The following is a 17973-nucleotide window of genomic DNA, read 5'->3' on the forward strand; positions in this document are numbered from 1 at the left end:
TTCATAAAATAATAAAAATAAAATAAAACAGAAAAAAATATATACATAATTGGACAATGAACTTTGCACATAACATTGTCAGAATTCAAGTCGGTTGAATTCTGGTTGAAACTTGAAAGAAACAAAAAAAAAAAGAAACAAAAAAGTAAAACCTCAACCATCCCAAGGCATAATAAGAAAGGGTTAGTTAATAGCCACTTAATAGACTAAATGGTTTTTATAAATCTTCAAACCGCTAAGGTCGGCCGATCCGACTAACCCAACCAACCCTGTCAGTTTGGTATGTCGTTTTCTAAAACATGTATAATAGTATTCGTCCAAAACTATTATCAATGAATAACCTTTATAGGCCGAGTTAGCAACATTTATTTTCGGTTGACATCTAAGCCAACACTGCATTTGACGTTGCAAACAAAATAGTTGTCGACCTAGACGTTGTGAATCAAGATGTTCACAAGATAGCCAACATGATCAACGGTGAAATCTTGTGCTTAGTGCCCGAATGGCAAACGGGATTAAACTTATCACAAGAAAACCATCACTCAAGAGAAGTCAACGGTTCAGTACTAGTTATTAGTAATAGTCATAATAACAATAAAATAGGTTATTTTTAGAAAAGCTAAAAGGCATGTGTGCTAGTAAATATAAAATTAGAAAATTTTATAGAAACAACTTGATCATGTTAGGAAAATTATTAAACAAAAGGAGAAAATAAGGAACCAAGATTTAAAGTCCTTTTTTTTACTTTAAATGTTATATTCAATTTTCAAACAAAATAACATAGTCCATAAGCTACGATGTAAAATTACAAAGAATATGCTCTTTTAGAGACGACAAACTGAGGACTGGATTTGTCAAAGTCAAGCCTCAACTGTATATTAACATTTGTACATTTTAAGTCACATATTTCTTTGCTATATATTGGGTGCTTCATAAAATACAAAAATTAATTTTGGTATTGTTCTAGTATTGACTATAGATACATGACTATTCAATTATTCATCAAATAAGGTCGGGACGATCACATCTCTATTTTTGTAAATTTTGTATTTAGGCCATGCGTTGTGTTATGAGACGTTAATGACATTTACTTGTCGCGAAATGTTCATTTCACATAGTCCAACTCACATCTTTCATAACACGCAACCTATATCTATAGAATGACTTTGGTAAAAGAATATATACTTATACAACTTTATTGGCAACTTTATTGTAATGTATCATACAAAAATATCAACAAAAGCTACAAAAGATTCACCCACATATTTATTGCCGCTATCAAACACTGATAGTGTAAAACGCATGAACTCTAACCCAAATCACGTAATTTGCTTAAACAAGTCAAACAGGTTGATGAGTTGTAAACAAGTTATAGTTATTCAGTTAAGCAGATCACCTGGTTGACAGGTAAACCTTTTTAAAAAAATATATCTTATTCTAATTTTAATTGATTTAAGAGCTAAACACGACCAAGACCCATCTAATTAAACTGGTCAACAAACAAGAAACCTCAAGACATTACGATTTTTGTATCAGATCGTGAAGTGTCTCGAGTCAGGAAAAAATTTCGATAGCATAGTTAATAAATAAGTTTATAAAGAAAAGAATATTGCTAAAAAATTAGTTAGAAGAATTTCAAACATCAATGGCATCAACAGGAAGGGAAGTAGCCCTATGAAGATGTTTAGGAAGCAAGTCCCTATAACCACTAAATGACTCATTTTCATCTTTTTTACATATCCTTCTATCCAAACTTATATTATTAAAACCACGATACGAATGCGATGCAAGTTCTAGTTGTTGATCTCTAAGTTCCATCTGATACTTAGCTTTGAGCCACCTTAATTCCCGCTGAACCTCGTTTTCATATCATCACACGCTTCCGGTTGGTGCAATTCCGGTTCAGGTGGATCTGGTTCCAACCATGTATAAGAATAGTGCAAGTCATCCGACTGACTCAAGACCACTGGTGCACCATCTGTCACACATTGCTCGGAAACATCAACCTGATATGTTATTTCTTCAAACCGGCCATGAACTGATGCTGACTCGTGTCTTGAACCACTGACTGCTTCTGACTGACGGTTTTCTGGTAATAAAGTTTAATCCTGTTTGCCATTCGGGCACCAAGCATAAGATCTCACCGTTGATCATGTCGGCTATCTTGTGAACGTCTTGATTTGCGATATCCAGGTCAGCAACCATTTCATTTGCAACGTCAAATGCTGTGTCGGCTTCAATGTCAAACCGAAAATAAATGTTCCGAACTCGGCCTATAATGTTTATTCATTGAAAATAATTGAATAAGTTAGTTTAATTGAAAATTGAGGATAGATGTGCAAAAGTGTGGCGGGTAACCGATTTGGGTCAAAAGTCAAAACGGGTCGGGTTGAGTTGACCCAGCAAACAACCCTTTTTCCCTAAGATCTTCTTCTTTCTTTTAGTAAATAATTAATGTGTATAATATATTAATATTATGACAAAAGTCACAAAACCATAACATTATAAAATTAAAAAGCTTTTTAACTTTTGAATAAACAATTTAGGAAGTTGTATAAACTAGATTCTAGAAATCTACCTTTTGACTTACTTTGATTCACAAGTCAGGTCGGGTGGGTCGGGTCGAACCCAAACATGTTTTTTCTACTTTTTAGAATCTTCTCACAAAATTAAGCTTTAAGTATGATTACAAAACTATATGATTAGAATAACCTAACTATTTGAATGAAACAATTTAGAAGGTGTATGCGTTAAAAATATATATTTTGGGCAACTTTCAACCAGATTGACTCATCTGACATGCTATCTTTTAGCTAAATTTTAACTTGACCCGTTTTCAGGTCAATAATCCCACTAAAAAATGGATACCTTCTTTATCTGCAATCCGTAGCTTCAACACGATATCGTCATCATCATTTCTCCTTCCTTTGATAGAAATGCTGACGTCACCAACATGGTCAACTTCTTGACTTGTAACTAGTCCATTTTCAGTCGTTTCAAATCCACCGTGTTGATTATCGAACTCGGTTTCCCATTCATAACCAAACTCATGTAAATCATTGTCAATAGGATAACCATTACTATGATGATGATGATGATGATGATGATGATGATCGATTCCATTAAACTCGCTACAATAATCGATTGATCTCAAATCATACCCATAATCATCAGGCTGAAGAAACGGGTCTTTAAGTAGCTCTATTGCTGGTAGTCTCTCAGAAACTGTAACAAGACATTTTTCAATAAAGTGTCTCACTTCAGGATCCTTAACTTTGTAGAAAGCATCGGGCTTTTTCCCCTATTTATGGCAAAAAAATTTAATTAAGAGTTCGATAAATAAAATAGAAGATAAAAGCTCATACTGAAGTAACTTTCTTGTAGATTTGAGCAGGATGAGTGCATTCACTATAAGGATATTCAAAAGTAACCATTTCCAAAATACACATTCCAAATGCATATATATCAACCAGTTCATTATACTCCTCAGCATAAACCTCCGGAGCCATGAATTCCGGAGTTCCTGACAAGAAACAAGATCATCCATCATTATTATTATGCAATACAAACCATAATCGTCATTAACTTCGACTGTTTGCAATGGCAATAATCGACTAACCAACACAGCGAGCAGCATGAGATTTATGGAGGATAGCTGCGAGCCCCAAATCACCAATCTTAACCTCTCCTTGATTACCATTAATAAATATATTATCACATTTAAGATCTCTGTGAATCACAGGTGGATCGTGGCTGTGAAGATACACCAAACCTTTCAAGATCTGCCTACACCAGTGCTTAATTGCATTCATATTAACCTTTTTGTGCTTTTGCCTATACCTAAACCAATCACCAATACATACATTCAAATTATCATCAATCAGTTACAATTTCACATTTTGTTAGGGGTGTGCATGAAACCAAAAACACCGTTCCAAAACCAAAAAAAAACTGAAAAATCAAATAGTAAAAACCAAACTGAAACAAAAACCAACAGTTTGGTTTTATATTACAATAAAAACGGAACTTATGGTTTGGTTTTGGTATTGCATGTAATAAAAACAAAAAAACGAACCGAATTTATAGGTTTTTCTTGTATTAAGTAACTTATAAGAATTTAATGAATATGTAACTCAAATATTTTAGCCCAAATGTATAATAATCAATTAATTATTAATTAACAAAATGCCGTAGGCCCAAATTCATTATTTTTGGCAAATTCGTCCCAAAACTTTCCAAGTTCAAATGCAAAATCAGACCCAAACTGAAAAAACCGATAGGTTTTCAAAATTTAAAAACCGAAGTTTCGATTTCAACCCAAGACCGACCCCAAACCGAAGTTTCAATCTTTGGTCTAGTTTTGACCCAAAACCGACCCACACCGAACCGTGCACACCCCTACGACAATTTCATAATCAATTGATCTGAACTAACTTACTGTCTAAGAGTGCCAGAAGTAAACATCTCAGTAACAAAATTAATATTCCGGTTATCGGTATCGACCCACCAAGTATAAAACTTCATAATATTACTATGTTTCAACGTCTTCAACAGATGAATCTCACCATACAACCTCTCAAGATCTTCTGGACTCTGCAAAAAATCATACAACTTCACCTGATTCCACGCCACATCTATCCCATCGTACTCGTCAAAAGCCCTAAATCTGCAAAACCCCCCAAATTAATCCCTAAATTCAAACCCTAATTCGCAAAATTGAAGGAGGGTAATTGCTTACACTGTCTTTGAAGCTCCTTTGCCCAATATTTCCTTGTACTGGAACACGAATTGAAGTTCAATTGATGATATTATTGATTAAAAATATGGAATTTATGTAATTGATGGAGAATTAGGGTTACCCGGCCGTATCTTCCGGTAGGATCGACTTCAGTGTACTCTGATTGATCTGATTCAGGGGGTTTATCATCGTTCATACCTTGATTGATTGATAATAAGAAGAAGGTTAATCTGGAGTTGATTAATGATAATGATAATAATAATAATATAAGCAGTGTTGATGAAATGAAGGTAAGGTCATAATAATAATATTCTCGAATTTATCAATTTTAGTGTTACCGAGGCATGTCATTTTATCTGTTTTGACCAGACAGAAAATGTGATCAAAATGCTTATATTTTTGGCCATTTTAGGGAATTAGGTGGATATATCATGTATATGTATCTATCTAAAGGTGTGTACTATCGTGTTGTCTGTCATATACGAGTGTATGAAAGTTTTATACGGGTGGATATGTGTTCGTACAAAGGACAAGGTGGCGTATACGGATAAATTGTGTTGTCAAGTAACGTCAAATTAATAAGGGGTTGATTAATAACGTAAGAGTGTTCGTAAACTTAGTCTAAAAGTAACATAAATGTATAAAAATTACAACCAATCAAACAAATTACATAAATCCTCATAGTGAAAATTACATGATAAAAGAGATGCAACATACCAATAATGTCACGGTTTTGTATAATTTACATACTTAATGGGTTTCAACTAATCATATGATGCTTCATGTTCACGTAAATTTTATTTGTTTTTTTTCTTTGACATTTTGCTATTATTGTGTTTTTGTTTATAAAAAGTATGGTTCTCTTTGGTTTGGCCAAAATAATCGTTCTTGTTCAAAAATTCCAGCTTAGTTTTTTCCAAAGATGTGGTTGAATTTTCATTTCAACTAACTCAATGCGTCTGGTGCGTTGGTTTTTTTCTATTAAACTGTATTAAAATACTATGAAATAATAAAAAAAAAGATTAAAACTCGTGCCAGTATCCTTTTGAGCATATCGCAACTTTATATTTCAGGTTTTAACTTTCGTTGTGAAATCGAGTGCCGGTACCGTAATAAAACGAACCAACACCGACTGAATTTCCGCCTCAACGCACGGACACAACTTACTAGTTAATTTAATGGTTTTAAATTTCTTAAAACCATTTGTATAGTTGTTTTCAGCCGCCCACTTCACCTAAAGTCAAACAGAATCTCTTATCAGAACTCTTGGATCATCAAACTCCAAGGTTGACTTATAGATTCAAAAGGTGGTGTCCGATTAATACTTAAACACTACTGGTACTGTTATCTCAAGATGGCTTCTGGTTTCAATTATGATGGGTATGTTTGGCATGAAGTTTTTAGGAACTACAAGCTTCAAGTTTTTAGGAGCTACAAGCTTCAAGCTTTTAAGAAAAAGCTCATACTCAATTAAAAACCTTGTTTGGTTCAATGAGCTTGAAGCTTTTAGGTCAGGAGAAAAAGCTTAAAGCTTCTACTAGTAGCGTTTAGAAAGAACTACAAGCTTTTAGTATATTAATTTACTGAAATAACCTTCCAAAATAAATACATTTACTATTTTTGTTTATAGTTATGCCCATTTTAGTAATTTTATACATTTTATTAAAAGCTCCAGCTACTCTACCAAACATCTAAATATATTTAAAAAGCTAAAGCTACCAGCTTCCAGCCATCAGCTTCTAGCCACCAGCTAACAGCTTCCAGCTACAGCTACCAGCTAGTTTTGCCAAACATACCCGATGTGTTTTTAAGCTTTCGAGGCGAAGATACCCATAAAACTTTTACTGATCACCTCTATGCAGCTCTAACGCAAGCAGGAGTCCGCACTTTCAGGGACGATGATGCCATGGACCGAGGAAGAGAGCTAGGACCAGAGCTGAAAAAGGCTATTCATGAGTCCGCAATTTCGATCATAGTCTTCTCAAGAAACTATGCTTCTTCCAAGTGGTGTCTTAACGAGGTCTTAACCATCATTCAAGAACAGGAGAACATATCCTCTAAGCATGAAGTTGTTCCAGTTTTCTACAAAGTGGATCCGTCAGATGTACGGAATCAAACAGGAAGCTTTGAAGAAGCATTTGGTGAGTATGATAAGATCATTGAGGCAGAAACAGATGATGAGAAGAAGGCTGAATGGGTGGAGAAAGTGAAGGCGTGGAGAGATTCACTTAGAAAAGCCGAAAGCCTCACAGGAATGGTCTTAACTGCTGACGGGTATGCGTGCTTCCTCTTACTAGGCTTGGCAAAAAGAGCAAGTCGAGTCGTTTCATGAGTCGGAATACATTTTGAACATGCCAATTTAAAACAAGTCTAATTTGGTTCGGGTTAAAAAGAGCCTGATCAAAATAGGTTCGAGTCAAACGGGTTCTAACGAAAGTAGATTCGGGTCCAATTTGTCAATTTATTTAAAGCAAATGACCAAAAGTCAAAAATCATCAAAAATATAATTAAAAACTTAAAATAATCTATCTAGCTTTCAGAAAAATAAATCTATCTTTCATTGTTCACAAAATCAAACTGGTGAAAAATAACTTTTTATTTTGGGTAGCAAAAAAGTCAACTATTACTCATAGTTTGACCTTCTGTTTTATAATGTACAACAGATTAAAAGGGCACAAAGTTCTCAAAGTTTTTAGTCATAAAAGCATTGAAAGCAAGAAACAGTGCCTCTAAAAAAGACCCAAATCTAGAAATTCAATAGTTTATCCAAATTCCAAACTCATTTTAAAGAAACTATAACTTACAATCTTTAGCATCAAAAAACCATAAACATTGTTATACTGACACAGACAAGATAGGTACCGTTGTCACATTGTGGTGTATGCCCCAATCGGCCAATCTGACCGGTTCGTTCTTTTTCCTTGCCCAGTGTCACCCGTTCTAAAACTTTTATATTTTCATTTTGCCCAGTGTCACCCGTTCTAAAGTTTATATTCAACCCAAAATAACTCGTGACCATAAATTAGAAGCCCATATTAACCCATAGCTTAGCATTTGGGCCAGGATTGCCCCTTCTGACCCTTATCATGATATCATCTATACAAAAATCACCAATTCATGAAATACTAGAAATAACGAAATCATTAAAGATATATTTATAGTCACGGGAAACCAAATCCACAGTTTTAGATGTTCTACAAGAAATATCTTTCATCTACAAATATTATGTTCAGAACTAAAAATCGGGTGATTTCAATTACATACGAATAATACGATATATGCCTAATTCGAGAGGGGCTACTCTCAAGTTACAATGACAACAGTAATAATTCAAGACAACGAAAAAAACATGACCCAAGGCCTTTGACTCCCCAAATCCATCCCTTGACTTTGACATTCTCTCCATTGGATACTTATCAAATTATCATTACCATAAATCAAAGTTAACAAGACACTAACTGCTGAACTTGATCTTTGAAGACACGAGGCGAAATTCATAGGTAACATTGTCAGTGTTATAAAAAAGATTCTCAACTACAAATTCTTGTACATTGAGGACAAACTAGTTGGAATAGAGTACGATGTTGCTAGGATCGAATCATGGTTACAAGATCCATCACCTGATGCGGTTATCCTTTTTATCCTCGGGATGGGAGGTATTGGAAAAACAACCATATTCAAATGAATCTATAACTCAAATCGCGATGAGTATGATGGTAGTTGCTTTCTCGCAAACATTCAACACAATGGATTGTTACATTTGCAAAGTTAGCTTCTCTCGGAAATATTAAGGAGTAAGGAAGAAGTTATATGGAATCTTGATGAGGGAATTATGAAGATTACAAATGCCTTAAGCAATAAAAAAGTACCTCTCGTCCTAGATGATATCTCAACAAGACAACAATTAACAGCGCTACTTGGCTGCAAAAGTTTCATACCGGAAGTAAAGTGATCATTACAACTAGGCACAAATGGTTAACTTTTTTTGAAGTTAATCCAAAGGTTCATACTATAAGAGTGTTAGGTCCGCATGACTCAACCAAGCTCTTTAGTTTGTACGCCTTTCATAGAGATAACCCTATTGAAGCCTACATTGCCCAATCAAAACTTGTAGTTGATCGTTGTAGAGGGCATCCTTTGGCTCTTAAAGTATTAGGCTCTTTTCTTAAAGGAAAGACCATCGATGTGTGTGAAGATGCAGTGCGCAAACTAGAAGCAATTCCTAATCCTGAGATCCAAAATCTTTTACAATTGAGCTATGACACTCTTGAAGATACCAATGATAAAGATTTATTCCTACATATTGCTTGTTTTTTTTGTGGGTGAGTATAAAGAATTCATTGTGAAATTGTTAGCCGAATGCGATCTGTACCCTATAGTTGGGATCCAAAATCTAATGGACAGACATCTACTTTACATTGAAAATGGGAGAGTGATGATGCATCAATTAATCAAGAAGATGGGTAGAGAAGTTGTTCGCCAAGAATCACCAAAAGATCCTGGAAAACAAAGTAGATTGTGGAACTATCAAGATTCGTTTAATGTATTGAAAGAAAACGGAGTAAGCAATGCATATTCAATTTCAATATATCTACTTAATTTGTTGAGCATGTTAAGCCATAGCTTACCTTTTTAAATTTTATTAATTAGGGTACAAGGATGGTGGAGGGACTTGCTCTTGATATGCAAAGGATCAAATTCAAAGGAATTAATTCAACTTCAATTGTAAAGATGAATAGTGGGATAAAGCGTAGTTATGAAGACTTTAGTGGTCGGAATAAAGAAAATTTCAAGATAGGAGCGATAAAAAAGATGAAGAACCTAATGCTACTTCAACTTGACTATGCAACCTTTTCTGGAAGCTACAGAAAATTGCCCAAAAAGTTGCGATTTCTCCGTTGGCATGGGTTTCCTTTGAATTTCATACCAAGTAATGTACCTCTACACAAGTTGGTTGTTCTTGACTTGCGCTATAGCAAGTTAAAACAAGTTTGGGATGGGTTTAAGGTATACATAAACGTCATTTTATTACGTGGGTCCATTTAAAATTATTTATATGTCACAGAAATTGGGATCCCTAAAAATCCTTAATCTGAGTTATTCTATGAAACTTATTAGAACTCCTAATTTTGGCGGACTCCCTAGCTTGGAGAGTTTACTCCTTAAAGGATGCTTACGTTTGACTAAGATTTCTGAATCCATAGGGTACCTTCAAAGATTGGTGTTGTTAGATATAACTATATAAGTGGTTGTAGAAGTTTGAACAATATTCCGTGCTTACCAAGATCTCTTGAATCACTTCAAATGTATGGGTGCTCAAACCTTGAATGTGTTGGATCGGTTCAGTGCTTGAACTCATGTTCTCTTTTGGTGAAAATTAATGTCTCAGCATGCAATCTTTATGATAACTCTTTCCCAAAGGATTGGAGTAACCTCTTTTCATTGAAGTTCTTAGATATAAGCAACAACCATATAACTACATTACCAGGTTGTGTCAAAAGTTTACCAAGCCTTGAACGACTCATGGCTAGTGATTGTTCACATCTTCATCAAGTTTTAGATGTCCCAAAATCCATAACAGGGTTATTTATCAATGGGAATATGTCCTTGGAAATTGTGAAACCGGCACCAAATCCCTTAATGAACTAACAAATGGTTTGTGCCAAGTACATGTATCATATGAGTTTGGTATATTCAATGCCATCGTTCCAGGGAAAACACTTTCATGCTTTAGGTTTAAAGAAACAGGACCAACGATATCATTTAGAATTCCTTCACATCCCAAGGGTGCAAGAATAAGCGGCCTGAGTGTGTGTTTCATCTCTGTCACGCCCCGACCAAAGGCGGAACATGCCGGGGTGCAACCGATTGCCCAAAACACAAGACGCTATTAAAGTGACAATATTTAATCAACTCATTTATTTCACAAATCAATAAACGACACCTCTTGGTCATACAAACAAATTGAACACAAGTAAACAAATATATTGTTCGTTTTACTAATATCCTAATAGTCTTGGTACCATTTTTCGTCAAGTCCTCAAGTCGATAAAAGTCAAACCTGTAACAATGCATAAAATAATATTTTGTCAACACGTACGTTGGTGAGAAATTTCATAGTTTGAGTATATATAATATGAGCGAAATCCACAAACGTATATGAGACCATAAATAAAAGCATCAATCGTGGCATATAAAACATATGTAAATGAGGATCCTTTCTAATCGATAACAACCGGCATACTCGGATAATGAGGCCCTATTCTACTAGCACAAGGCTAAGTAGTTAGGGGAGCGTATGATCATACTTAATGAGGCTCAACAACAACATAAAAATAAACACTCGTGCACGTAAAGCATATGAGGCATATAACACACAAAAGAGCAAGTATTCCAAGTATCATATACCCTAAAGTTTGTGGTTTGAGGAAAGTGTATAATAAATCATTCTTGTTTTGAATAAGTATGCATGTTACCCCCAAAATATAAAAGGGAAAACGGGGATGAAATGTACTCACCTCAATTGATGAATCGAGAAATAATAAATAATCGAAATGTAGAAAGCTTGCGAACGAAACGAACGAATCCAACTTGAAAGCTAAATGAAAACGAATAAATAAAATATATTAATGAACTTGAACTTTAGTTGAAACTTCATTTGAAACATTGAACGAGAAGGTTCGGTTGTTAGTCGGGTTACCGGTTAATTTGTTAACGAATAGGGACTCGTACTTAATTTATAATTTAAAATAAAATAATATTATTTTATTGGGGCTTTTAAATAACTAAACCAATATTAAATAGAAATAAGACGAGTTTAAATTAAGAGTTCGGTTTTATAAAAATAAATAAATAATAAAGCTTATAATGATGTTATTAATGATAAAGATAGTAATGATAATAATAAATCTAAAATATGTTATATATATATATATATATAAGATAATGGTGAATATAATATATAATATACTACTCATCGAGAATTGTTGTTAAAATTAATAATAGTAGTAGTAATAATAAATATATAATATTAGTAGTAATATTATATATAATATTAGTAGTAATATATAATATATATAATATACTACTCATCGAGAATTTGTTGTTAAAATTAATAATAGTAGTAGTAATAATAAATAGAATAATGATTACTTTATTGTTGAAAACGTTATTATTAGATTTATAAATTTTAATAATAATAATTATATGTGCCTTATTAATAATAACTAATACTTGTCACATTTTAATAATAGTAGTATTAGTGATAAGAATATAACTCGAGTAACGATGTCATTAAACGACATCTAGGCCCGACATGGGTTTCGGTTCGATAAAACAAATGGATAACCTTAACAATATTAGATTTTTAATAATATTCCATAATAATCATAATAATAATGATAATAAAAATCATAATAATAATAATCTATAATTGTGAAAATAATGATAATAATAACTTTAATAATAATAATATAAACCATCTTGTTAATAATAATAATAATAATAATAATAAGATAGTAATAATAACTATCTTATTATTATTATTATTATTATTATTATTATAACTATCTTATTATTATTATTAATGAGTTTTATAATGAGTTATGATATTAATAATAATGATACCAAAAAAATACACTCCAAAGTCGGTTCAAAGGGGAATCGAACTTGTGACTCGGTTACCGATTATAAGTTAGATACAAAGACAATTAAAAACTCTAAATCTCGTATCTTACCGTATGACGTTTGGCCGAGAATAATTGTCGGAGCTGAGCCGGGTCGTCGGAGACCGATTCCGGCCGCCAGAGACGCGCCAGAAAAACGAGGCGGAGAGAGAGCGAGAGAGAAATAGAGAGACGGAGAGGGAGAGAGAGTGTGTGTGACGGGGATAGAGAAAGAGACGGAGAGGGAGTGTGTGTGTGTGTGTGTGTGTGTGTGACGGAGAGAAAGAGAGAGCACAGCGAGAGAGAGAGGGGCGGTGCACCAAGGGCCATGGCGGCCGGCTTTCTGGTCGCCGAAAAACGGCCCATAGGGTGGGGAAAAGAAAGGAGGTCGGCGGCTGGGTGATGGGGTTACCGGGGGGAAGGACTCGTCGGAAAAAGAACGAGGGAGGGATAGTGAGAGTGGTGGTGGTGTCGGGTTGAGGTCGCCGGACTTCATTGATGCTGCCAGAAATCTCTATATCGGAAGGAAAACGAACGAACAAGGGGTTATTGGGGTCCGTGGTGGTGCGTCGGATTCTCGCCGGAAGTTCCGAGGCTTGCCGGAGCCGATTCAGGTCGCCGGAAACGGCGCCGGTAAAATGGGAGAAAGAGATGGGCGGCTATGGTTATAATGTTAGGGTTAGGTTAATTTTTTTGTTTATATATATATATACATATTTTCAAAACAACCCCCTCAAGTTCCAGTCAAAGTTTAAAATGAGTTTAAAGGTTTTTAAAACTAATAATAACTTTACGAAAATCAGTTTGGACCCCTTACGTTCTTCTTAACGACTCTATAATATGACAAACATCGATTTATTTACGATCGAGGTCTATAATAATATTATATAATTATTAAACAAGGTTCTAAAAAAATGCTGAGTTGGGTTTACGTAAAAAAAGTTTACAACACGAATACAACTCGAGACCCGAGTTTTGACGAATGTCACAGCATCCTCAACTTTTTGGAAATTTCGTCCCGAAATTAAAACAAACTTAAAGAAAAAGTAATTATTAACGAATATTGTCTTTAGTAAGATAATTGCATGAACAATTTTAAGCAAAAGGATAACATTAAATCCTTGCATGACTCGAAAAAACGCTACAAATGAGAAACAAAATAAAGGCACTTATATATAGGATGTACCGGCGGCGTATCCACCATGCCTTTATCATGATTCGCATTTCCATCGTTTCTCCGCTATCATTCTCGGGTCTGATTTACCGCACACAACCGCACTTACTATGGCTTCCATACGAGGATCTCGATAATTAAGTGCGCACCCATAATTCTTTAGATCGTCGTATGGTCCACACGGTTTGTCCCATTGTGTGGTTTTAAAGACATATTTATTTTGAAAACTCAACATTAGAAACGTACATAAATCTATAGAATTTCACACATATTGATAAAATAGTACCAGCAGTTGGAAATTTTGGGGTTGACTTTTTAAATAAGTGGGAAAATAGAATAAATAATTGAAACAATTAAATCTTAATATATAACGTAATGTGAAAATATCAATTCGTTTTATATACGTAAAGTCGGTCAAATAATATAAAATTTTAGGGTAAACAATAGGAAATGAGATTTGAAGTCAAATGTTATCCATGTGAAAAGAATAAACAAATCCTTAAGCTCCGTGGTTGTACGTCATGACACTAAAATTTAGTGAAAAATGAGAAAAATCCAATAAGTAAAACGAGGGTCCAAAGAGTGAAAATGAGAAAACCCGAAAGGTGAGTACATGAGGTAAGGGTAAACTACGTTACAGTTTCAATAATGTCGTGCAATGAGTTTCATACGTGTACAAACTTGAGGTTATAAGTAATTGAGAATATGATTGTGTGAAATCACGAGGATGAGGTGAGTTTCTTTGGGGTGACACATACGTAAAATAGTATTTAGTTAACAACCAAACAATCGATGAAATGTGATAAAACGTGAATACGGTCACTATTGTGAAACCATTTATATAATCGTCATTATAATAACGGTTTCTAATAGCGCCAAAACTTGTAGACAGCCACATATAGGCCGTTAATAGATTAGATGAAATGATATAGAATAATGCTGATGTGCTAGAAACAGTCAATTAAATATTAACTAAACTAAACAAGTAATAAAAACTAGACTTAAGACTCAACTACACAAAATACCGGCAAGTGAACCGATCGATTATACTAAAGCTAAGTAAGTCCGGAATATCGAACCCACATGACTCTATAAATTACGTTAATTAGCTAACTAGACTCGACTCACGACACGACTATTTATTATTAATGTTTAAAGGGGGTTTTAAAACTAATATTAAACTAAGAAAATAAATAAGCAAGTAAACAAGAAAACAAGCAATTAATCACAAAATCGAAACCAATCAGAGAAGGAATTTACCTAGGTAAGAATCCCATGCATCAACAATCATCAAGCAATGGACAAATAACATGATATGGAAACTGATTTCTAAACGTATTCATCTAACAAACCCTAAAGGACCCTTGACTGAATCAAACGACATCCCAAAGAATGATTATTAGATTATTAAGCAATCAGTATTATTGATTTCCGCAAAGTCATCAATTAGAGTTAATTAATAGTATCTAAAGCAAGAAATCTTACGAAACACTAAACCCTAGATAACTTGATAATCTTATCACGACATCATGAACAAGGATCAACACACTAAGCAAGAATATTGTCACTATCTATCCTAGCATGCGATTGACAAAGACACATGAACAATTCCTCACCTTACAGCTATTGGAATTTAACAGAACATTCAAAACCCTAACCAACTGTCAACTAGCTTCTATGATCTAATGGGCTCATTCAATCACAATAATCAAAACACCAAGTAATGATTAAACATAAACCCTAAATCTAAAGAACACAATCAATAGATATAAGATCTATGTGAAGTTATACTTAACAATCAATCAAGATAATAAACATTCATATGCATCATGAAAGCAAAATCAAGTCTTTTACTATTAAAATAACGAAACCATAATCAAACAATTGTCTAAAGCAAGAATCAAGTCAACACATGGTCATCAAACCTAGGTAGACATGAAGTCTAGCCTAGAATCATTATTGAAAACAATCCTAAACAAGTATTAAAAACAAAGAGGAAAGACATGATAAATAATGAACAAGGAACAAAAATTAGAGCGATAAAACCCTTTGTGATTGATCCTTGAACACCCGGATGAAAGCTTGATGATCCTCCTTGATTCCTAGCCTCAAAACCTTCACAAACCCTTGGAAAATCGGCTCCAATAGTGTCTCTCCCGGCTGGGTTTTGCAAGAGATGTTTATATAACGAAAATCGGGCTTGGGCTTGCAATTTTTGGCTGACCAGAAGGCCTAGGCGCCCCGCGAAGGCATATTGCCTTTTGCCTTAGCTCGGTGCGGCGTGCTCTTATGCATGGCCAACGAATTTTGTTGTTATTTCATGTTAAATCTTGCATAAACTTGATAAATATCTCCCTTGATCTCCAAGTAATGATAAGAAGCTTCTAAACCTTCTTTCCCTTAGCTAACAAGCCATCAACTATATGAAAGCGTAACAAGACATTAGTGATTTAAACCATATAATCATTTACGAACAAACACGAACATAAACTTCTCATAAAATGATAGAAAGAATTAAAGCTTAACATGCAAGACACCAAAAGATATAAAACACGTAAACATATAATAAACTTGACTCAAAACTTAAATTAAAGAAAGATAAACGAAACACGAATCAAACCGAACCCAAACATTAAAGAAACACAACTTTACACGGGATACGAGATGTATAAATAGACGTATATCAAATGTATAGAATCGTGTTTACATAAATGCTCAAATATAAATAACATAGTCATGGTAATATCGCTTAAAAGATAAACGAGATTTTGGCGAAGTTAAGGTTTTGAAAGTATTACACAAATTGTTATTGAATAGTTTGCATTCGGTCACGAAAATCAAAACACAACAATGAAATCTCATGTGCAAAATATTGTCATTGAAACATCTCACCAAAAGAAAAGAAAATCGCAATAATTGTGAGACTCGAATTAATGACTAAATATGTAAATCGCGTTTTTATATGCTCATTGAAAATATAAAAATAGCATCGAAAATGAAATCTCAACTTAAGTCGTTTTATTTTTTCTAAGAAATGTACATAATAACAAAGCGTCGCGGTAAAGCAATGCTAGGGAAAATATTTAAATCATTATTAAATGTAAATCTTGTAACTCAAATTGTTAAAGAAGTTTGTATACATAAAGTTATTGTGATGAAAATAAATTATATAAAGTGATGATGCTTGCGATAATAAGAAGTAATAGTCACGTAAATCGTTATTTGAACAAAATTCAGGTCACAATATGAAGCATAAAGTATTTATAAATGCGTCCCAGAAAGTTTCGTAAAGCCAAGGTCATTGAGTTTATGCAAAATGATGAAAGTAGTAATTTGTTATTGAATAACACTTACATTCAACATTCAGAATGAAACCTCATATTTATAAAGTTATTAAGAGATTTATCACCTTAGCTGACAATATTAAAGCCTTGAAATCATACATATAATCGTTTAATAATCCTTGAATACAAATCCTCATAATAAAATTTTGTTGTCATGACAATCTTAGATTTTTCAAAGATGATTTATAAGATTTTGACATAATATGTAAATCGTTAATCTTAAAAAAGTTTATAATCTATAAGTGATTATTTGAACATATGAGGTCGTTATAAATACACTAGTTGTATATATATAAATAAAAAAAATAGGGAAAAACGAGGCTTGCATGCGTAGGGATGGGTCTTAGGCTTCGTATGGTGAATGGGTTGGAAATTTAGTAGTAAGTGAGAGTGTTTAAGTCTGCTTGGGTAGTTGAGTTTTCTTGAGTTGAATTGATGGGGTTTGTTGAGTTTAGGTCTTTTGAGTGGGTTAGGCTTGGATGATTTGTGTGAGTAGTGGTTGGGCTATTAGGAAGATGCTTGCTTATTTGAGTTCGGGTAAGTTGATGGGTTGGGTAAGTCGACCTTGACTAGCCTGGGTTGAGATTTGGTTTATACATGTATTTTGCAAGGAGTGTTCGGGTTACTATTTTGATATCAAACTCTTTGTTAAATGGGAATGGTGTGGCGATATGGTTTGTGACTCAACATAGTATGGGTCGAAGGGTTTTGAGTCTTAGTTGGGTAAACTTTGGTTTGTATATGTTCAAAGCATTCGTGGGGGTGTTTGTCGGTGTCTTTAAAGTATTAGGATAGTGAGTTTGATAGGTTTTCATGGCGCAGAAGTGTCGGTAGTTAGGGCCTTTTGTTGGGTTGATTTTTGTATATTTTGGACTTGCATGGGGTTTGGGTAGGTGGGGATATAACGTTGATGTGTTAGGTTTCGTTCATATTGAGGGAGGATTTGAGTGCTCGGGAAACTTTTGAAGTGGAAGGGTGGTTTGATTTAAGGCGGTAGTTCGAGATGGATTACGGGTGTTTGGGAACTTGTGGTTGCGTCTAGGAAGATTTTTT

General features: G+C 34.0%; 2 pseudogenes across 1 annotated transcript; one reads left to right on the forward strand and one right to left on the reverse strand.

Annotated features, from left to right (window-relative positions):
* Positions 1 to 1515: 1515 nt before the first annotated feature.
* Positions 1516 to 5034, reverse strand: LOC143634002 (putative serine/threonine-protein kinase WNK9; annotated as a pseudogene). The gene is made up of 7 exons (XR_013153771.1): positions 4860 to 5034; positions 4739 to 4776; positions 4439 to 4666; positions 3620 to 3840; positions 3366 to 3523; positions 2869 to 3301; positions 1516 to 2273 (listed from the first exon to the last, which is right to left on the reverse strand). The product of XR_013153771.1 is annotated as a putative serine/threonine-protein kinase WNK9 (transcript).
* Positions 5035 to 6092: 1058 nt separating this feature from the next.
* On the forward strand, positions 6093 to 13073 carry LOC143632782 (disease resistance protein RPV1-like; annotated as a pseudogene).
* The last annotated feature ends 4900 nt before the right edge of the window (positions 13074 to 17973 follow it).

The sequence above is a fragment of the Bidens hawaiensis genome, unplaced genomic scaffold (genome assembly GCF_021521415.1).
Source record: "Bidens hawaiensis isolate Kalapana, Puna unplaced genomic scaffold, B.hawaiensis_p1.1 tig00000512_1, whole genome shotgun sequence".
Lineage (NCBI taxonomy): Eukaryota > Viridiplantae > Streptophyta > Magnoliopsida > Asterales > Asteraceae > Bidens > Bidens hawaiensis.